Consider the following 24,229-nt stretch of genomic DNA (forward strand, 5'->3'; position numbering starts at 1 on the left):
CTTTCTTACCCTCTCGTCTCTCATGTCCTTTCCTTTCTCTTTTTCCTTTCTCTGCGCCTCATCGGACCGTTCACTCGGCCTTACGTCATCACTTCCTTTTCCATCTAATTGCAATATTATCTGTCCTCCCATCCATTCGTCCTTTGCGAATGTTAACTCACCGTCTCCTTTCTGCTTTTTTCCCTCTCTCACTTTCTCGAGAGCTGTTCTATTCTGTATCTGATCCTTTCCTTCATCGTTGCGTCTCTCCTTGTCCCTCGGAACTACGGAGGCAAGATTACTTTCCTGCTCCTTTTCTCTGATGTCGTCACTACTGTATGTAGGCGACTCATATGCCGGGTTGCTGTACCCCGTGGCTGCCTTAAATTATCTTAGCGGGTAAAGACCCTCTGACTTACTCCCTTCGATCACTGGCTCAGGCGGGGCAGGTGGCGTGGTAGGCGTCTCACCCCCCTCTGTACATGCATTTAATATCCAATCTGCGGGTCTTTCTTCCTCTTTCGTCTGCTCAAACATTTTCCAAAGTTCGAGGATGGCAAGGCGTTTCTCTAGCTTTTTGCCGGTATATGTGGCATGTAGGAAGGTGGTCATGTGCTGTAAAACAGCCTTAGAGAGTGACCCGTTCTGGGGCCACGGCATAAACATCTTATTTATGGTGCCCTTAATCCAGGCTATATTTCTTCAGCTTTGTTGCATGCTTGGGCAGTTGCTTGCATAAATTCGCAAGCGGGCTAACTTCCTCCATTCTTAATTACGTCACCACCAATAATTATACAGCTCTTTCAATCTTTCAATATTATGAGTGAGCACCAAATACGCAAGCTCCAATCCAATTTCTCCCGCCAAATTTTATACCAACAATTTACTCAAAACTCATCAATTCAGTGGCGATTCCCTCTCAGTTACAGAATCGCGTAAATCCAAAATGCATTTTTAACAATCATCAATACAATTATTTTACATTCGACATACAACAGAACATATGTGACAGACTAGACAGACACCAGCTGGTCATACGTATACCTGCCTTCTAATTAATACCCCGTCATGGGACTTGAATGAACCCCCTTTATGACGTCTTTAAACGTCATCATAGCCTAAATTGTCCCCCCACTGTGGGCTCTGGGTTCACGTTCCTTCTGACTACTCTTTAAAGTGCAGGAACAAGGCACATCTTTACGTTTTTGCTGAGGTGCCCCCCTGGTATTCCTTAAATTTTTACTTCAGGTGCCCCCCTGATATTCTTTTATGTTTTTACTTCAGGTGCCCCCCTGATATTCTTTACGTTTTTACTTCAAGTGCCCCCCTGATATTCTTTATGTTTTATTTCTTATGCTCGAGTCATTACCCCCTATATATGCAGACTTCTCTACTTCTAACTATTTTATTGTTTCTCCACCCTCCGTTACCTTTCCCTTACTGGCTCCAATGCCTACACGACATTTTCCAAAGTAACAAGTTTTATTGCTTTACTCACCGATTGCATCATTTCCTCTCTGGAACTTCGGGATCACTGCCCCTTCCTCTTCCTGCTTTTAAGGTTTTCGTCCGATCCGCTGCCCGTGGGAATGAGAAGAGTTATGCTTGGAAAGGCGGGTTCCTTCAGACCCACTGCAGATTTTTTGAAATGTTTTTACTCTATCATTGTCCACGGGAAGCTTCTCAGTCTACTCACCCGGAATGTCGAAAGGACTTGTGATGTTACCGAAGGCCCAGAGTTACTTCGTGCCTTCGGTCTAAGGGTGTCTTACACTATATCAATCGATAATATATAATCGATGGCCAAAACCATCCTCACGCTACCAAGTGTTCACGAGGAGAGAAATTCGCTGATGGGCCCATTGGTCAGCACTCACCCTCTAGAACTTGTACGACAAGATAGCTGTACCATGTGAGGACAGGGGGTGCAGGATTCACTTACTCCGACACGACTCAATAACGAGGACTCAGTAGTTTGGCAAAGGGAAGTCTGTTTAATGATACATATATCAAACAGGGAAACAAATGGGAATGAGCTGTAGTGCGATCACCGGTCTCGCTCCGACTTCCACAAACTTCAATTGAACAGAGATTCTTATAGGCAATGTTCGTCATCATTGACGTCTAACTTTACAAAACTCAACATGCAATATAATTGCTTAAGAAAAGTAACTTAAGTATAGGTGTTATATCTCTATATGATAATAGGGCATACGGATTGGATAACTCTTATCGGGTGGGCGTCTACGCCCATCCCTCTACATCACGCGTGATAGATGTCACTACAACTACGATGTCCTATTGGTTACAATATCTATAGGACTTAAGATAACTTGGTATTGTGATTGGGCAAGTTACACCCCTAGACATAAATGTCCACTTTTAATTAGCAGCATGCAGAATGGACACCCTTGTGCCTGGTGTCCCAAGTTTCAACCTGCCTTCCTTCCATCAATCAGTGTTTTAGGGAGACGTGTCAATTAGTTGGCTAAGGATGGCCTCGAAACTATAGTCTCTTATCGGGAAAAGTTATGGCATCCTCTGGTCCTGGATGACATCAGGCGATGGTACTTCTTCGTGCCTGGCTGGTCACATGTTAGTTCACCATGAATCTGCTTCAGTTTCCAGCTTTTCATGCATTTAATTCTGTGTCGGCCTAGCCACCTGCATGGGCCCCCCTTATCTTGACCTTCATGAGGCAGGCTGGTATGCTCTGAAGTTGGAGTCTTGTGAGCTGACGCTCTCCTCCCCTTCTCCGGTTGACCTCGATTTCCAAGGCATGAGCCGCTCTTTGTTGAGTTTCGATTCGGCTCCTTCTCTTGCCTTTGGCTGGGTTTCAAAACTTGGCCTGGCAGGCCTCTGGCTGCCTGGGTACCTTTCTGCTTTTAAAAATGGAGTCGCACATGTATAATGTGCCTTATTGAGGTAGATATACGGTTGGTGCTTGCCGCTCTATCTTCTACTAAGCATTGCAAGCAATATCGATTTCTTAGCATCTGGCGTTTCAAGCCTATTTACACACGTTTAACAGGACGGTTGCTTCCATCTTGTCTCGTAACACTGTTTCCTGGTGTTGTAACATTGTTTCCTTTCTGTGCCTATTCCATTCAATCTCGTAGTTACTCGCAATGGCGTGTTATCTTAGATAACTGCTCTTGTTCATTCTCGAATCTGTACAGGCCCTTGTGTCATTTCCACTGGCCTTCCATTAAGGTTTTCGGGGTCTCTTTGGGGACCGTGTGTAGGTACTCCTCATTTCGTATCAGCGGCTGGTATGGCTGTCTGATAGGGTACCGTGCTGCCCAGGGTTGTCTGGTTATGGGTGCTTCAGCCAGTATGGATCTTCTGATGTATACTGGGCAGAGTCCCACTTCAGCTCTTTGTAGGTTCATTTGCTCTTCATACGTCACATACCTTGGCAAGCGCTTTCCTGGTACCTCGAAATGGGTGGAAGGGGTGCAGGCCATGTCTGGGACTTCCTTTACACTCTTATTACTGCACATGCATGATCCGCATGACACAACGCATTCAAACTCAGATCAAAGTAGGCACAGCCACCCTTCACTGATGTGTGAGGTCCACACAACCTCCAAGCGATCTTAATCAATCTATCAATGACAGGTGTATCACAAAGGAACATTACAGTGGCAGGGAAGCGATTGGCTACTAAGAATCTTGCAGCCAAAATTGTCTTCTTTGGCTTTACAAAAACAATGGGGGTCATTTTACAAAATCGCAAATGGCACTGGACGGGACCATGAAGCTTTCCATGTAAGGGAAAAAGGTCACCTAAAGACAATTTTGACCATTTCAAAAATATTGGAGTGGAAATGAAAAGAGTAAAGCAATAGCAAATTCACCTTAAGACTCCACTTTTCCACTGTGTTTGGATCAGAGGTGTTGTTGGGGAGGGGGAGCTATGGAGCATATTCCATTCTAATGTGGTCAACCGGTTTCAGCGACTTTTATGGTAAGTGTTGCATTCATCAGGACCACCATTGAGATTCTTTTCCAAATTCAGGGTGGTTGGAGCTCTTCCTTCGCTCAAACTCTCTATTGTTTGGCTCTTCTTTCTTGGACGTAGTTTCTGGCCCTAGGAGGTCTTTAGATTAATACATATTTAATTATTCTGAGAGAGACGCTATGTGTGCTTGTTTCTTCCTTTCTCTCAAATGTTTCATCGTGGACGTCTATTTATTTGCTTGACTCCCATCTGGTTATGGTATTGGAGGTGCCATGGCATATTATGCCATATTATATCACCTTCAGGTTATGATTGCCAAAAGCAGTGGATTCCTGTAGAATATGCCTTCTTTTGTTTGGAGCCTAATTCAAACAGATTCCTTGTGTATTACTGGCAGCATCAAAATGACCTGCTGGTGGTAATACCATTTGATGTGCACGATGGAGTGGTACAGGCCCGTATACATGCTAAACCCTCTCGGCTTTCGAAATCCACCTGGCAAATCCATTAAAATCACCCAGATCGGAAAAAGTGCTTGTAACCAGTACCACCACTTTTTAGACAATGACCAATAATTTATTTTGGGGAATGTGCGAAAAGACGAATCAGATACACTTGTTTTTTAAATGTGTTTGTGGCACTGAAAAGGGTATTGCAAATATGTGTAGGGGGAAAGAAGTGGTAACTTTAACCTTTAATGAATCACTGCTGGGAATCATCACACCACTTGAAGCAAGTGGATACTCCATAGCCATTATAAGTGTTGTAACAACACCATTGCTGTTTTGTGTTTCTAGACCAATAATTAATTTAACATCTGTTTAAAATATTATCAAAAACAAAGATTCCAATAGTGGGTCAAAGAGCAAAAGTGCCTACAGCATCCATTAAGGATCGATAAAAGGTAAGGAGGGCAGGACCTCCCTTTGCTTCCTCTCGCTTCATCTCTTTCTCTCTTCTTTCTCCACTTGCATGCAATTCTCTTCCTCTGGACATCCGAGAAACAGTTGACACCAATTTTTTCTAAGTCAAATTGAAAGCCTACCTACTCACCTCTGAGTTATGCTCTTAAACTACGTCTCATCTGCCTTAGAGCTAACATTGTTCCCACACGTTCAACCTGCCTCTGTGCCTCCTTTTCTACTGCCTCCACTCCAGCACTTCATCCACCAGGGTCACATCCCTAACAGAGCTGGCCGTACCACCTACCTGCACTTAAATATGATATGATATGATATGATATGATATGATATGATATGATATGGTATTTATAACGTGCCTATACACAAGTGTTTCAAGGCGCGACGAGGCGGGGGGGAACAAGGGGAGACATACAGCGATACTACTAGGCCAGGTGTCATTCAGATCACGCAAGTGCAAGGGAGGAGGGGAAAGGGAGAAGTGCAAGGGGAAAGGGAGTGGGGAAAGTGCAGTACAGGGTTATAGCATACAGGAAAGTAACAAGGGCCAGCTAGTGGAAGTGCGAGTAAGTGCAGATAAGTGCTGGGAAGGAGGGGCTGTAGGGACACAGTCCCGTAGTGCAGGGGGTGCCAGGGAGGCAGTTCAGGGGAGAGTGGCTGGGCCAAGGACCGAGAAGGTGAGTGGCCCAGTTGCAGATTCGTTGCAGTTTAGTAACTTTAGCAGGGGAGAGGGGGAGAGAAAGCGGAGGTAAAGAGGAAGGTTTTGAGGTGCTTCCGGAACCGGAGATGGTTCTCCTCAAGTTTCAGGGAGGCAGGAAGGCTGTTCCAGAGGGAGACCCCTGCTGCGGAGAGAGATCTACCACCAGCTTGTTGCTTGGAGAAGCGGCTGACCCTGAGGGAGTTGGAGGCAGACGAGCGAAGAGCTCGAGAAGGAAGATATTTAGGAAGAGAGAGTTGAAGGTATTTTGGCCCAAGGCCCCAGAAGGCCTTGTGGACAATGCAGAGGGTTTTGAACTTAATCCTCGCAGCCACTGGGAGCCAGCGTAGTGATTTCAGTCCTGGAGAGATACGGTCCCTGGGCTTGATGCCAAGGACAAGTCTCGCTGTCCTGTTCTGGATGAGTTGCAAAGGGCGAAGAGTAGAGGCAGGAAGATTTAGATAGCGGCTGTTACAGTAGTCCAGCTTCGAGAGAACCAGGGCTCTAGAGACAGTGAGATTCTGGGGGAAGGAGAGGAAGGGAAGGATACCTCTGAGGAGGTGTAGCTGGTAGTGTGACTTCTTAGAGACGTCAGATATGTGAGGAGAGAAGGAGAGTGTGGAATCGAAGATGACCCCGAGGTTTTTTGCCTTGCAGGTAGGAGCAGGAAGAGGGCCAAGAGAGGCTGGCCAGAGAGCTGCAGGGAAGGAGGGAGTGGGTGTGCCGATGAGTAGGATCTCAGTCTTACTGGCATTAAGGCAGAGGTCATTGGCGGCACACCAGTCCTGGATAGCAGAAAGACAGTCAGAGATGAGGGAAGGAGAAGAGGAGGCCGAGGGTAGCCTGAAAATGAGCTGGGTATCATCCGCATAGCACTGAAAGTAGGGGCAGAGAGCGGAGATGCGGTGGGCGAGAAGTGCCAGATACTGGTTGAAAAGCCAGGGGGAGAGGTTAGAACCCTGGGGGACACCACAGGTAGAGAAAAAGATGTCAGAAAGGAAAGACCCCAGTTGGACCTGGGAGGAATGAGGTCAGCCACGCCAGAGCCTGACCAGTGATTCCCAGGTTATCACGGAGACGGTTGAGCAGGATGGTATGGTTGACAGTATCAAAGGCAGAAGAGAGATCAAGCAAAATGAGAACACAAGGAATGTTAGAATCAAGGTTCGAGAGCAGGTCCTCACGGATGTTCAGGAGAGCAGTTTCCGTGCTTCTGGCGGCTCTGAAGCCAGACTGATGGTCATGAAGACTGCCAACAGATTCAGCATGGAGATTAAGCTGGGAGATGGCCAGTTTCTCCAGGAGCTTGCCCAGGAAGGGAGCGATAGAGATAGGGCGGTAGTTGGCTGGGCAGGAGGGGTCGGAAGAGGGTTTATTAAGAAGAGGGTGCACAAGGGAGTGCTTGAGAGGGGATGGGAAGACTCCAGAGGCGAAAGAGTGATTGCAGAAGTCGGCCAGGGCAGGGGCCAAGGAGTCGATGTGGTCCTTGATGGTTTTGGAGGAACAGGGGTGGACCTGTTTTGACGAGACTTTCATAGATTAGACTTGTCTCGAAAACCTCGTCAGCAGAAAAAAGGGGAAAGGCAGAGAAGGGGAGAGGAGGGGGGGCTTCAGAAGGGCCAGAGGGAGAGCAGGGAATAGAGGGGGGGAGGTGATAGGAGGAGAGTGAGGACAGGATGTCATGAGTTTTAGAGATGAAATGAGAGGCCAGGGCCGTGCAGAGGTCCTGGGAGGGGACAGGAGAGGTAGAGACTGCGGCAGGGTTGGCCAGTTCCTTGCAGATTTTAAATAGTTCGGCCGAATTGTTAGATGCCGCAGAGATGCGGGCTTGGATGAGGGCTCTCTTCTTGGAGAGAACGGAGAGCCGGTATTGCCTTTGGAGCAGGCGACAGGCCAGTTTGTCAGAGGATGCACATGAAGCACGCCATTTCCTCTCTGCCACCCTGCACTTGCGTTTGAGGGTGACGAGATCCGAGTCATACCAGGAGTTACATTTGGCTTTGGGCTTCAGGCGGATTCTCATGACAGGGGCAAGGATATCAAGAGTATCAGATATAGCAGAGTGGAGAGTGGAGAGGGCTGTGTCAGGGTGGGAGTCAGCCAAAGGGAGAGGAGGGGGTGAGAAGGTGGCAGCAAAAGCCTCAACTGACACGCGCTTCATGGGTCGGATGACCAAGAAGGAAGGTGGCAGTGATGGGGGTGGCTTTGCCTGTGGGGTAGGGAGGGTGAGGTGGGAGGATAGGAGAAGTGGTCACTCCAGGAGAGAGGAGTGGAGAGAGGGACAGAGAGGGGAAGGTCAGAGGAGATCAGAGCATCAAGAGTGTGCTCTGCAGAATGGGTCGGCCCAGAGGGGAGGATAGAGAGTGAGAGAGAGTCGCAGAGGTCACGGAAGAGTCCAGAGGGGGGACAGGAGGCATCCAGGTGGATGTTGAAATCTCCAAGAAGGAGGAGTTGAGTGGTTGAGGATAGGAGTGAGGAGGAGAGGTCCACCCACTCAGAGAGGAAGGAGGAGATTTGACCAGGAGGCCGATAGATAGTAGCCAAGGTAAGGGAATGGCTAGGAGAGAGAGAGAGTCGGCAGACAAGACATTCAAAAGAGGAGTAGATCTGCGTGGGAGTAACAGTGGCAGGAATCCACTCAGGGAAGATGAGGGCCACACCACCCCCAGCACGGTTAGGCCTGGCCACGGAGAGGATCTTGTAGCCGTCTGGTAAGAGTGTGTCAAAGCTGGTGACAGAACTGGCCGTGAACCATGTCTCAGTGAGACCAAGCACATCAAGGTCCAGTTCCTCTAGAAGACGGCAGATATCAGAGGAATGTTTGACAGCAGAGCGAGAGTTGAGAGTGGCAATGTGGAGAAGGTTGCCATCTTTGAAGGACTTCCGGGGAGGGGTACAGATCAGAGGTACGCCCTGCGGAGGTGAAGAGGGAAAGAGAGAGGGGGCAGGGAGGGAGGGTAGAGGCAAGGTAGCCGAGGATAGAGGAGGGGGGACAGCAGGAGAGGAAAGGAAGTTGATGAGGCATGGGAAGCGTCTATCAAAGAGGTGAAGGTTGGCCTGAGGGCCTTGGACCAAGACGGTTCCATTAGCGTAGACATTAATGATGGCCTTAGAGGAGTGGAAGGAGGCCAAGAGGACATCCCAGCGGGTGCCACCATTAATGGGAGAAGAGGAGAGAGGAGAGAGCACAGAGACCATATGAAGCGTCCATAGGTCAGGTGAAGGCACGTAAAAGAGGATGTCAGTGAGAGTTTCCTTAGAGGCACTGGTGTAGGTGTCAGCGATAGGGAGACCAGGGTTGGAGACCAGGATGTCCTTTTTAAACTTTTTCCTACCAGATTTGGTGAGGAGAGCAGGATAATCAATGGAGAAGCAGTTAGAAAAGATCGGTGAGATAGAGAGCACCATGGAATAGAAGGGAGGGGAGGGAGACAGGACAAGCGCAAGCGGACAGGGAGAAGGCGGCAAGCCCTAGTTTACCATAAGTTCAGAACACAGTGAGCAGAGACAGTGGAGAGGCCACCTAAATTTGAAAAACCTGCGAGGGGAGAAAAAACCCTAGTTCACCATAAGTTCAGAACACAGTGAGCACAGACAGTGGAGAGGCCACCTAAATTTGAAAAATCTGCGAGGGGAGAAAAAAACCCTACTGTCTACTGTTGATTGTCCTTAATCTCCGGAATGTCATTTGGGGGTTTCCAGGGGTTGCAACTGCGACCCCTGAGGTCTCCCTTGCTACCCCTAAAAAAATGAAAATATATATATATTTGTTTTTTAATGTAAGCTCCAGGGCTGTGGCCAGCGCCATGTGGCTCTTTATTTCTGGAGGGCTGGCTTTCTTGTTCAGGCCTCTTAAAAAAAACAGGGGGTCCACAAGTCTAAAACTTTCAGCAGTGACCCTAAATAAGAAAGAATAGGAATAATAAATAATTTGTTTTTCTGGAATTCTAGACAATAATTTCCAAACTAATTAAATGTTTATTTCAGCCACACTTCAGGGGGTGAGTCACTTATTTAGTTTGTTCTTAAACACCTCAACTCAGCCTTTCATCCTTCTGAGGTTGATAAATGAGTACCAACACAAGTTGGCAGATATTGTACGTATATTTGTTCTATATAAAGCACTTTAGCGTAAGTGCTTTATGATAACACATCGTTATAATTTGGCCATGGACGTCTGCTTACATTCACAGTAATATGGGCCTATACACAGTGATAATAACGATACATATGGCGATCCATTCTTGTATGAAATCTACATCACATAATAGTGATATCGTACCATATTTTTAATAGTGTACTTAGGCTGCCACTCCCTGTTTTGTCAAGGGGTGAATGGTCGTGTTGCATTGCTTCCCGTGATGTTCCTTCAAGGTGGGGTCAAATGATATCACTTCCTGTGATGTCATCGGAGGTCAAGGGTTGTGCAGTGTCACTTCCTCTACCCCTGGCATTTTGGTGAAATGACGTCCCTGCTTAATCTACATAAATCCATCCATGCACCCTTCCCTGTGACTGTTCCATTTACTCCCCACCAGAACCTGGTTAGAATGTCACTCGAACCCATCCCATTGTAAGAAACTCGCTGCATCCTGTCAAAGCTGATATATTCTCTATTGTACGTTCTTTTGCGAACAAAAGAGCATTGTTCGTCCCAGAATATAAATAAATAAATTAATAATTAAGATGCACCTGGGCTCATTGCGAGTCTAGCGGTATTGCAATAAGAGATACCTGCAAACTGTGATTACTATCCTCGCCACAAGTTTATGAGTAGTAGTATAGCCACGCCAGGCCCCATTCTTGCAGTCTATAGAACTCCATTGGGGAGTTGGCGAAATAACCAGGCGTGATAATTCCACCTGAAGCAAACCCTACATTTCTTGGAGGTAAAGTGGAGTAGAAAAATGACAACAAACGCTCCAGCTCGTTCCTCCATTTCACCACCAACCTGTCAGACCAGCAGCGCGACACTTAAACGTGGAGGCAACGCAATGGCGGCCATTTTACTGCCACTTTCCCCACAATTGGCCAAACTCGCAATATATCTCAAAATAATGAACACGGGCTGGCATATACTGCTTCTCTACGCCACGTGTACCCATTAAGCGCATGCACCTTCATGGGTCAATGGGCGCTGTTCTTCAGAGAGCTGCAATCGCCTATTAATAATGTGGACCCCGTCGTCCCTGCACGTCTCGTGAACCCTTCCATCCAACAAATAGGATATGCATTGGTTTATGCATTACCAGCAGCCCTCTTAAGAGTGACCTTCCCCCGGTTCATTAAATAGCAGAGCACCAGAACGAACCACCATGCCGAAAGCCTGTAACTCCTCCGTGGTATACCGAGAGAGCCGCCCCTATATCACCTCTCCGCTCCCTTCTACGGCTCGGTTATTTATCAGCCTCTGCTTTTCCTCCCTCCATGGGCCGGGGAGGAGGGTGTTCCTTGTGTTCCATCGTTCTTTCCCTTTTATTACCCGGGAGACATTTATTAATCCGGTCTCCGAACAAAACCTTTCTTGCCTGAAATGTAGTCGTACATTTGCATTGGCAGTAATTCGCAGAACAAATAAATGGCGCTCTCTGGGAGAGCAACTTGCTTTTCAATATTCTTTATTACAGCTGCTCGCAAACATTGTCTTTTTTTTCCCCCCTCGTTCGACGGCCCCCGGGAAATCAGAGGCGGGAGCTTCCAGGCGTACGGTGTGAGGTGTAAGGGCGAGTCGAGCTCGGAGTTCCTTTGCGTTCTGACGTCGCTTGTGTCGTGCAGAGGACGCTTTGCCCAGCTGGTTCTCCTGCTGGCAGGAGCCGCGCTAATGCTGGTCTTATCTCTGGGCGACGGGCTCTGATAAGCATCCCATGGTTGCGATAAGGTGGGACGTGATGAATTAGACCGCAGTGGCGTGTTTATCATGCTAAACTGAATATCTGTTGGCAAAGCAAAGCTCAATGCCTCCTCCTACGCACCCCTACGCTTGTTTTTCTTCTGTGCATGGAGAGTTGTGGATATGTGCTGGGTATGCATGGGAGGACAGGGGCAACGCGCTGGTCTTGGAAGCAAGACCACGCAGAGCAAGGCAGGCTCGAATCCCGGAGCCGCGCTTAGAAAGCGAGCTCAGGTGCGGTATTAGGCACGTAATAATAAAAAATAAACAATTAAATAAAGTCAGGCAGGCTGACTAGTCCAATTCACCAAACTGTCTTATGCACAAGTGAAAAAAACCCACATTCGGCAGGTGATTCACGAGGTGGGCCTGTCCATGCAACAACAAAAAAAAAAAAGCTTTGCAAGGAGAGAGTCGGGCTCATTACGGTCCTGTGGCTTGGGGATTCCAACCCCAGCTGCTCCGCAAGTCAGGCGCTGGTAATATGGTGTTCCCCATTCCCATAGAGTCCTATAGGACTCCATGGGACTGGGGACCAAGAAAGCATCAGCACCCTTGCTAACAGGGCTGGTGATCCCGTGATGGTCTGCCTACAGTGGCCGATGAGCCGGGCAGGGTCAGACCTCGGCCCCTGCGGCTCCGGCAGGCCGACGTGTAGAATGCCAGTCCGGAAACAACAGTGCCACCATTGTTTTCAGATTGGCATACTTGTAATGAGCCCCAGTGTCTTGTGAATCAGCCCACCCACAGAACTCCCAGCATGTGCGGCTAGAGTGGCTGCCTCAGATCAATGCGCCTGCTGATTTATGGCGTCCCCTTTTGGAAGGGCAGGTGCAGGGGAAAGTACAATGATGCTAGGGGTCTTTACAGGCCCCTGTCACATTGAGCTGCACAAGATAGAAGTGCTCATGAAGAGCATGAGCATTTCCATCTTTTTTCTTTCTTTTACATTTCCATCCCGATAACAAGGGAAGGCATGTAAATAAAAGCAGCTGTACTGATGAGGCTATGAAGGCCTGTCAGCACACATGTGATCCCTACCTCCATGTGCGTTAAGGGCAAACCCCAGACTCCTGCCCGCAACTAGTGAGTTGCCCAATGTATACATTGATGTCAGGACCATCCCAGACACTTAGGTATGCATACAGATGCTCCTTCGTCCTACTCCTTGCAAGTTCACTTTCAGGATCAGGGGTTTCTGAGGTGTGGCCTGCATTTCCTGTTATTCTGCACTGCACATTAGTGTGAATCATATTATAATTGCTTATTTATGAAGCTCTTAATACCCAGAGGTTTCTAAGCGCAGACCCAGGAATCGAACCTGTGTTGCTCTGCATGGTCTCGCTTCCAAGGCGAGCGTGTTGCCCTTGAGCTATCCTCCCGGCACATAATCAGCCCCTAAACTCTAGATTCAAGCACAGATGACATGCAAGTGACTAATGGGCCTGGATTACTGACATGAGAAGAAGTGCCAAATGAGTGAGGGCTCTAGGAACCTTTAATCTGCACTGGGTGCAACTCACTTAACGTGGTACATTTCCCAGTCAAGCAATGGCTCTAAAGCAGGTCTCTCACAGGCTTATTGCTTGATTATTTTACACGACCCGAGCACCACCAACCCAAAGAAGCGCATTAGCATCTTATTTTGCCAATTGCATCTTAGCTTTGATTTGCTTTTTGATTGGTTCATTGCATCTTTACTTAATGACTGGATGATTTGGATGTTGCACAAGTGTGTTTCTACCAAAGAGGTTCCTGGTAACTGTGGCAGCCATGCTGGCACCAGGCACATGCTTTGATAGCATTGTGTTGATCATTTTCGGGCTATTGTCCGTGCCTTACCAAAGCATGACCACCATACATTACAGGGACCTATAAGTGCCAAAGCAGCCAAGTGCAAAAAGCTGGTTCAACTCGCTGCACTTGGCACTCGTGGACTCACTGTGTGTCTACTCATGCAGGTTCTCTTGCGGTCTCCCGCACACTGTATCCACGATGTCACCGTCTCCCTACTCTCTCTTGCAGTCTTGCTTCGTGGGTGAGAATTGCGTTGTCAGGTGTGCGTTTGCTAGAGTAGAGCCACCCCAGCTGTTGCTGACAGCAACACAACCAGAGAAAAATACAGATCTCTGGAAGTGGGGACGAGTGGTTGCTGCGCATTTTAATAGACACAAGTAGAATGCGAGTGGCTGATAATGAGGCATTCCCAATGGTTGGATGTGGTCAGGGATTTGCAACCCTATTTAGACATGGCATGTGTCCTGCAGAAGGTGAAGGGGCATAGATAAGCCCCATAGAAGATACCATAGTTCTGACAGACCTTTTAAGGTGCCAGAGAATCAGGTTGAAGGGTGTTAAATGGTTTGTTAAGCACTTATGCCTATGGTTTGTAAAGCGCTCTGTTGCTTCCCGAAGCTAGGTCCACGTTCAATAAATACCCTAACCATATTAATAACCATTATGCAGGTGCAGCGCCCTACAGAATAGTGCGTATCACAGATTTTGAGCTATGGCTCCAAATGCAAGGCTGATCTCTCTTGATTGGATGAGCAGCCATGGAAGTCCCCATTTTATGATGGACTGAAGTGTTCCCAGGGCATCTGCTCGCGAAATGGACAAAAAATAAGGTAAGTGTAAGGGAATTCTGTGGATGGGGGGAGGTGGGTGGGTGGGAGGTGATTTACCTGAATCCCCGGCGAGGGAATTCCTCATCAAGCGCCTGCAAGTGCTGCAAAATGCTGCAGTGCATCAGGTTACACACATACCTGTTGGAACAGGAGTAACAAAGGCCAGAAAATCTCTCCACTGGCTTCCGATTGAAGCTCGGGTACAATTTAAGGCACCGTGTATTATGCACCATGCCTTAGGTGGGAACCAATGCTTAGCCATCCAAGGAAAACTAAACAGATATCTCCCGGCTCGCTCTCTGAGATCCTCAAATGCAACTTTGCTACGGATACCTAAATATAAGAAATAATGATTGGGAGGCTGTGCTTTCTCAGTTGCAGGGCCTAGGCTTTGGAATTCATTGCCGGAAAGGTTGAGGAAAATCGAGGATACATTTTTCAGATAAATTCTGCTTCACATGATTACCCCTGTTTTCTTACATCTGTCTTGTTACCAGTTGTTTTAAGCGCCATGATGCCTGGGGTGAAAGAGCGCTATATAAATAGCTGATTGATTGGTGGCCGCCAGTCGCCAGGAGGCTCTGTGCAGCAGGATTACCATGTGGTAATGCCCGCATTCTGAGCCTGCCCATTGGCTGGGAGGCCTCCACACCCCCCTCGCCGGGTACTAATAAACAGTAATACATGCTTTGAATACTCAGCACATATGGTCACTCTTCAGTTGTATAATATTTGATTTACAGGCATTTTGCAGATGAAATCCTTTAGTGTGGCTGAAAATACAGACTTTTTCTTGATTCATGTCATATTTTGTAGCATACACAGTTGTCTCTGTACTTTCACAATCAGGTGAACACGCAGTGTGCTATTGCTGTCTTCCAAATGTAAAAACATAAATACTGTCCCATGTGTGGTTTGTTTTGCACAAATTGCGGAGACTTAGGGCCTAATTCATGGAAGCGTTTTATAAAGGCAAAACCCCATTGGAAAACGCTCTGTGAATCAGGGCCTTAGTTTCAAGCCATTTTCTTTCTGCTTGACCGGCTTGAGTTGGTAGATTTTCGTCAGATGGCATTTACTGCCCAGTTCTTTGTTGGGCTTGCATGAGTTGAATTGAACAGGAAAAGGGGTCTCACGAATGGCATTAATGGCTTGAGAGTGGTCAATTAATGATTCAGGCGGGTCCAAAGATTGCAAAGATTTGTTCATAATGCGTGGTTTCTAGAAACTAATACCTTCTGGTTGAGACTAGCCTCAGGGAATGAACTTTTTCTGATGGCTGAAGTTGTAAAGGTCTTGAAAGAGTTAAACCTTACCACACAGTAATGAAAATGGAATAGTAAGCTACTGTCTAACCTAAGATGTCTCCAATTAAGTTCTAATATTGAAGGTCAAATTAAGCCTCATGCTCCTTCCCTTTAGAATTTGAGATAATCCCTTTTCAATTTGAATTTTAAATGATCTCAAATCTTTCATGTATTTTATACCTACTATTTAGTATTAGTCTAAGAGTTAGATATTCTATTTTATTTAGGTTGCTGATTGGGCTTTATGTAATTCTCTTGGTCTTTGACATATTAATCTGCAATATTTTTTTTTCTTTAGCTCTCCTTTTTCTTCACAACTGTTTTCATTTTCTTTTTTCTGTTTTTTTTATTTTAATGGTTTCTTACTCGGGTTTTTGGACATTGTATATGCACTGTAACTGTTTTTGATATTTAGTAAATAATGATTTTGTGAAAAGTCGATTTCTTTTGACTAAACATAATAACAAATAATAAAAAATGAAACACATTTTAATGATTCAGTGATAGTTGAGATAACTCCAGCAGAACCAGCTTGTGCAAATAAGGGTAGGCAATCAGAAAGAATTAGCTAAAAGCCAACCCTAGAACAGAACCTCACTCTTTTTGGAAGGGCTCTGTGTATAGCCTTAGAACTTGAGCACACCTGGTGTAGATGAACGTAAACTGATGACCTTTGATCGGTCCAAGTGAGGTGTTCGTCATAGCTGTTGGGGCAACTCCTGAAGCTACAACCACATCAAAATACGTCCATTATGTGGTTATTGGGTTGTGAGTGTTGATCTAATCCCATTGATTTCCACATGAACCTATACATTATCTGGCCATCAATGAAAATCCACCAGTGAACAAATGGTTTGGGTTAATGTAACGTAAGTCTTCCAACCATAAGCATAGTTATTCTAAAATAATGGTGTGGATGCTGGCAGACTGCAATCATGAGGGAGGATAGCTCAGGGGCAACGCAATCGCCATTAAAGCAAGACGATAACGCGATCGCCTTGAAAGCAAGACGATAACGCGTTCACCTTGAAAGCAAGACGATAACGTTATCGTCTTGAAAGCAAGACGACACGGAGCAACACAGGTTCGATCCCCGGTCCGGCTTAGAAACCTCTGGGTATTAAGCGTGTTATAAATAACCAATTATAAATCCATCACAAATTATATGAATTATATTTATATATTATTGTAGAGAGTCAGCAAGTCCTTGGATACTCTAAAAGATTCCAGATGAAGTTCTCATTTCTAAATGTATCAACTTTAGACTTCACTATAGGATACATTCCATTGTTGAAGAATGTGTTTCCTTTACTCAAGCCTAATTTTGATACATTTTAACAACATAACACTCTGGAGAGAAAATAGATGCAGAGCTCTTCATTGCAGAATGTCTCCATACAGATATGCAGTCATTTTGGGGGAGAACTACCATATTTTGACTAAGGCGTTGTTGGCCCCTTTGGTTGTTTTTTAAATGTAGGGGCGTGCTCCTTGTCTGGCAACATTTCATCAGGAAGATGAACTAGAGGAGAGGAAAATGAGTAGAACATTCTATTTTATTTCTAACTGTAGTTTAGAAATCTGAGCGTCATTTCTGGAATGCATATTGTTTACATGGGGGCAATTTGTAATGGCCTGAAGTTGCAAATCAAGGTGTAAAAGCAATGTCTAAAGCCACTGTTCACCTCTTGTGGTCATTTGAATGTGAGGAGAGCACAGCGGGAGAAAGAAGGCCCACGCAAGAGAGAAATCCATAGCACTGGAGCCCCCACCTGCCAGAGAGGGTCCACCATGTAACCCTAAAACATGGTTCAGTGACTTCAGAGGCAATATAGCAGCACACCACATAACTAGCACCTAAGATACCACAAACATAAGAAAAAAATAAAAGAAGAAGAGAGTAATGACAAGGGATAAAATAAGATGGCTGACCAGGTCCCTGAACCAGCCCTTGCAGCATTAGTACAGCATGTAGGCATGTGAGGGAATCCTTCCCCATACCCGCACTTTTCCCTTTTGACATGACAAATACCACAAATACCACAAACCTGGCCCCCAGAGGGTCCCGGTGGATCAGGGAATTAGATGTATAACTAGACACTCTTGGCCCACAAGGTGACAAGCGTGTAAAACAGCAGGCACAGAAGTGAGAGACACCATATTTGCACTGCCCGAGGACATTGCCTACACCTATCTTGAATTGAAGTGCATCCTGAATGAACGCTTTACAATCCACAAAAATGTCACATATTTTACACCACAATACAACTACAAGAGGAAAACGAGTGACAAATTTGTGATGCAACTGAGAGCCAAAGTAAAAAATGGTGACTTTCACCTAAACTCTAATGAGGAAGCCGTAAAATAACAGATCATAGCAGGCTGTGTATCTATACATTTCAAGAAAATACTGGAGCTGTCATGTTAGAAAAGGAGGGGTTATCTCCGCGCAGATGGCACTTCAGTGCAACATGCATCATTACTGTACAGGCTCATTAGGCACTACAACTCCCAGTGTCCATAGCAGTCATAAAATGCAGAGCGCATACTAAATGAGCAGACTTTATTCCTCAAAGAAAAGAAGCCGCAGATTTAGAAGCCAAAAGTGTTGCGTATTCCTCAGAAATGTCAAGTTTCAAAATTGAAAATGTTAAAGAAGTATCAAATAGAAGCATGTTGGTATGAGAAGGGTTTAATATGCTGTCCATTATGCAACTAATAGAGATACAGGGTATTGCCACACAAGAAGAGCAGGAGCTATGGAGATGTAGGGGGTGTTCTTTACCCCCCACGGAAGCACTGTGGAGACAGGAAAGCACTGGAAAGCTATTGATGCCAGCACCATTACTAATAGTCACACATGAGCAGCTGCATTACCATGCTCATATAACCCGAGAAAGACTTGCAGCCCCTTTTGCAGAGGACTGGTTTGTTCTCAATTTATTGGAATACATTGCACAGTTCATTGCGAATTGCATCGTGTGCTAGAAGTTTACAGCTGGCCATACACTAAGAACAATCAGAGGAGTAATACCCCGTCCAAATGACCCATTTCAGCATGTGCATATTGACCCTGTCAATATGCTGCTGACATGTAATGGATATAGGTATCTGTTGGCGGTGGTGTGTCCCTTTTCTTGATGGATCGAAGCCGGTCCTTGTACACATCCTGATACCACCTGCGCAGCAAAGGTCTTAGTGCACAAGGTGTTTCTGAGTTGGGGTGTGTGTGAAGTATTGAGGTCTGATAATGGGCCACACTTTGTCAATGAGCTATTTGAACAAATAGGGCTTTTATTGAACATAAAGCATACATTTTCTTTTGCTTATCACCCACAAGCAAACACGCTATGTGAGAGAGTCAAAGGGCTCTTCAAAGAAAGAATTGCAAAGATAATATTAACTTTGAAAAAGGAATGGTTACTTTGCCTAACCCAAGCCTTGTATGCCCTTCGAAATGATCCAGGTTCAGACCATCATCTTACACCCCATGAATTAGTGACAGGGCATCGCATGAGGATGCCCCTTCACGCCCCCAAGTGATGCCCAAAGTATAGCACAGACTCTAGGTGACGAGTTGCATCATTATTTGACATGTATAACTACTAGGGTTTCTTTAATTTCAGATCAGGTCAAGCATCAGAGGGTGGGGTTCAGGAACACACAAAGAGGATGGGCCGGTAACTGATCCAAGTGAATTTTTTTCACCACCGAAGTTGTGTGTTGGAGATCAAGTGCTCATCAACAACTTTACACGCAGATGGCATGAACCAAGGTTCAATGAACCATATCACGTAGAGGAAGTTCCCCTACTGCACTTAGGGTGTCCGGAAGAAGAGCATGGTTACATTTGGGTGACGTAAAAATCTACAAAGGTGAAACCCTTCCTCTAGCAACCGCGATTGGGAAGCAAGACAAGAAGAAGAATTGCTGTGTGTGCAGACTCGATAGATGACCGAGAAGAGGGTCTATAAAGCAATGTGTGATTAGAAAAAAAAGTTTCTTTTGGACTAAAATTCATTGGACCCTCCCTAAAATACTAGCAGGAAGTACATGGACTTTCAGAGAATTCCAGAGTTTAAATGTACTTTTAAGCGATTTTTTGAAAAAGTAAAATCGCATCGGCAATATGCCCAAGCACCGATTCCCTATTAAGAATTGGTAGAGAGATCAATACCCAGATTAATTTTGAGAAAACATATTGCAAAAATTACACATGACACAAGCCGATAGTGACACACATAGGTTTGTGGTTGCAGTTTTTGTGTTTATACTTTGTTCATACCATACCCTCATTAGCAGAGATGTAAATATTCTCACCTTTCTCCAATATCCAAAGAACAGCCCAGTTATAACTGGGCAGGAGTGTGTTCCATTGTATTCATCCATGTTCCAGCCTTTGTGATTCCCCAGAGCAACCTGAACATGGAGGGAATTCCAAAAGTGGATGAGCACCTGAGAAAAAGAAGGTCACTTGCACTCCAACAGATGAAGAGAGAGAATTATTTCTCAGCTTAGTCAAAAGAAGCGAGATTCTGGATGAGCACAAGCTGTTCAGCAAGACTGCTATGATAATGAGATCTATATTTATGCTTGGACTCCAAGCAGCAGTAAATTCCAAGTGGTTGTAGATCACCAGATGGGAGCTGTCACAGACAATCAATGCCACTATAAAAGGATTTAACACCATAAAGGAAGAGTTGAGGGCCATAGGTTAATGACCCTCCAGAACAGGTGTGTCCTCAACATGATTAAAGCAATGGAAGGAGCTGTTTGCACCAGGGTCGGACCTTCTTGCTGCACTTTCATACCATACCATGACAGTGAGAATGGGACTCTGAAGGATTACTATAACTATGTTGACAAAAGTGCACACACAAATGTAGGGGGAGACAGAGGCTGTTGGATATGATAATAATAATAATAATAATTAGGCTTTTATATAGCGCTACAAACCCTCAGGTATCTGAGCGCTGCTTATTATTACCCACGGTGTGTGGTGCTCATTTATCGACCTCGGAAGGATGAAAGGCTGAGTTTGGCCCCGCCGGGATTCGAACCTGCGTTAACAGGCTCTGCACGGGTGTCAAAGCGGGCGCTCTACTCGCTGTGCCACTTGACCGGCTGATTGGTTCTCATTCCTGTTTGCATGGATTTAGGACTGGATGGCAAATGTGATCAAGTTCCGTGGAGAAATATTGGTGTTGATAATGTTCTGATTCTGTGTTATAGGATAATAATTGGACAATGCCAGAAAACAGCAAAGAAAGCAGTGGGACCTAAGATCATGATTGGTGTCAAGGGTGAAACAGAAGATAGGGCGAGACAAAGTACCATTAGAAACCACATAAAAGCAAGTATTGTGCCACCTGAAGGAACAAAATTCCTGTACCCAGGAGATCATAAGAATTATGTGGGATGCTGGGTCTTCTGTACCCCAAGGGGAGAATGCAATTACATGACCTGGAGTGTGTATGAACACATTAAAAATGCAGGCACCCTGAGGGGGTGACAAAGATATGGATACCAAAGAAACCCTTCTTCAAGAGAAGATTCAAAGAAGCAGGAAAACCTGAGGAGGTGGTGGAAGGATTCAACTAGAGTGGGGAATGTAGAAGAGCAGACATACACATCCACAAGAGATCCTACCCCCCTACATCCCCTGTATTGGAGACATGAGACCATGCCCTGTTTAACACCAGCTATTGTACCAAAACCGCAGCAAATATTTGGAAGACAGTATCCATTAAGACAACCATATCGAATGTACCCTTGAGTTGATGACACCCTGCAGGAGGAGATCCCTGAAGGAATATGAGAAAGAGCTAAGAAAATGGATTGATGATGTCATAAGAAAGTCTGCACACAGTCCTGAAATACTGAATGAAGATAATGTATGAATCCTAGAGGAGAAATGACAAAGTAAAGAATCAACTGAACCTTAAAAGTGTAAAAGAAGACGATTACATGTTAGAAAGTGCTGTAGAAATCAGAAGCATAATGAATGTTCATACGCTGAAATGCAAGACAGATCAATTCATCGTATAGGCTAGCTACAAGTAGTAAATGGAATGCAGGCGGAGCCACCATTGTTTAGAAACTGGACATTGGTTTAATGAAATAAGTAAGCCGAAGAATCATGAAGAGAAAACAAAAGGCTGTGTCGCAGTGGAATAGCAGGTTGTTGGAGTTGTGTTTTGAGGCTGTCTGTCCGGAAGTCAAGAACTGAGAAGTCGAGGTCAGCTATCTACGCTGAAGAGAACATGTGTGTGGAGGATTAATCTTCTCACGTTAAGGTGCAAGAAAGAACACAGAAGATGCCAAGTCTTAATTCATTAAAATATGTAAATGTTTGCAGAATGAACAGAATTGTGACCTCTTGTCACGCGAGTCAAGGCTGAAAATAGGGCTTGAACTTGCAGTTCCAGACATGATAGCGAGTGCTGTCACTCCAGTTGAATTCCTAGGACAATAATACTCTGCAAGGCCAAGTACAAAGAGAATTTCATGGCAGAAGGCATGAGTGATGAGAGATGTTGGGCTAATTGGGTGATAGGGCACTCTCTGTCCTATCTAATTGCACCTGGGTCTTTGGCTTATGTGCTGTTAATTGAACACAATGTTCCAGACATGGCACGAGCATGCCAAACTAATTGTATTAGTCCATATAATGAAGGACCGTGTAGCTTGAGAAACCAATAAAACACTGTAACTGTTTTTTCTTAAATTACATGCATGAAGAGGTAGTCATAAGTTGTCGACCTGATATCTGACAGCCAATAACAAACCTATCCCTTATATGATTGCATGTCTAGATGTGTCTATTAACCAATCCTAGCCCTTGATAGTTTTTCACTATTGCCAAATAGCATGACGTCATTCTGACGCACACAGAAAGTATATCATTGTATTTCATGTTTAAATTGCTGAGAATGAGTGTATGTCCATTGATGTTGGTTGTAAACTCCCTGTTTTAGACAGCAACTTGCCATCTTCGAGAGTGTGTCTGGTTATTTGGATTATTCTGATGTACTCCCAGCCAGTAACAGATACACGTCTCCCAGGGCTATAAGCTAAGGTTCTTCACCGCTCTTCCTGTTCGTTCTGCTCATTTAATGTTTATGTTCTGACAATTATCCGCAAATGTAACATTCAAATTCAGTCATAGGCGGATGATAATTGTTTGTTAAGATTTCAAGCCTTTATGAGACATTTGACTGACTTCAGTTATTTCTTGAACAAATGAAACTAGGCAGGGCTTTAAGTGGGCCGGGGCCTGCCGGGGCTGGGCCCCAGCAGGCTCCAAAATTTCGTTTTGAGGCGGGGCCCTTCCGGGGCCCACTAATCTTCCATGGCAGCCCCGGCCACTACATGAAAAGCCTTTTTTGCTGCAGCCTGAAGCTCTCGCTCGTGTGCGAGAGCTTCAGGCTTCAGAAAAAAATGTCTTTCAGCCATGATGGTGGCGCCGCACCTACGAGGCATCCCTTTAAGCCAGTGATGCCCGTGGGCCGGCGCCACCATTATGGAGAAAACGTGAGGCCGCTGGAAGCAGAGGCCTTGCTTTCTAAATATTGAAGCTCCCGCGGATTCGCGGGAGTTTCAGTATTTAGGAAAAAGGCCTCTGCTTCCAGTGGCCTCACCCTTTCAGCCTCAATGGTGACACTGCCCCTCCACAGCTGGCGAGGGGCAGCGCCACCATTAAGGCTGAATAGGCGAGGCGCTATCCCCTGCCAGGCAAGCCTATAGAAAATAAATGCAGAGATCAGTACCCTCTCCCCCATGCGGAGTGGGTGCTGATCTCTACAAAAGTCTGCCTGGCATGGGTGCCAGTAGCCCATTGAGCCGAGGCTCCTCAGGGGGGCATGGCCTAACGGGTCAGGAGGACCGCCGCCGTTAGGCCACGCCCCCTTGATGAGCCCCGGGTCATTTTGCAGTGCCACTTAAGGCACTGAAACTAGGGTTGGCTAACAATAATCTTCAACACACTGAGATCATCATGGCCAAATATTTATTGAAATATCCCCAGAGAAGTTAATTATCTCCACAGTTGTTTGGGATTCCAGCAACCTCTGAAAATAAGGTTATAAACCTTGGGGCCATTTCTGTCCCTGAAATGATGCTATCTAAACAAGTAAACAAAAAAAAAAAAACAAGATGCACATTTTTCTGCATTTGGATGTTGCTTTTGTGGTCGTTGCACTGATAAATTCACATTTGGATTACCATAATGCTCTGTATCCTGGACTACCAAATTATTTGGTACACTCCCTGCAAACCACCCAAAATACAGACGTTCAGCTTATCATTAAACTTCCACGGTTTTCCTCAATTTCTGTTTCTTGACATACCCTGCAATGCAACCTATATGCAATGTATCACGTTTAAGATACAATGATTGGTCTTCAAGTGTTTGCATGGCATGGCAATGCGTTATCTTACTTAAACATGCTACTAATTCTTGCAGGTCGGTCTCTTCTTCACACTTCTATTTGTTGAATATCTCCCCTTCCTTCTGGACCACAACAGGGGCCCTCATGTGTTGTTATGTTATGTCATGTTCAGTTGATTTATACTGTGTGCCGTTACCATGTGCATGGTCTCGAGGCACACAAATGGCTTTGTAAAAAAGAGAGCGGGTGGGTTAGTAAGGAAAGAGGGATAGGATAGAGGTTGTGCTCATCTGTTGATGCTTGCAGAACAAGGAGACACTGGCATCTGTGTGTGTCAGCTTTATAAGTGTGCTTTGTGAGCGCTGGCTTCTTATCTGCAGAGGGTTAAGGCCCAGTGTCCGGGATTGTTTGTTGTTTGTGGATGTTTGATGTGGTGGATGTGTGGTTTGTGTGTT

This window comes from Ambystoma mexicanum, chromosome 14 (genome assembly GCF_040938575.1).
Source record: "Ambystoma mexicanum isolate Mex_15411 chromosome 14, UKY_AmexF1_1, whole genome shotgun sequence".
Classification (NCBI taxonomy): domain Eukaryota; kingdom Metazoa; phylum Chordata; class Amphibia; order Caudata; family Ambystomatidae; genus Ambystoma; species Ambystoma mexicanum.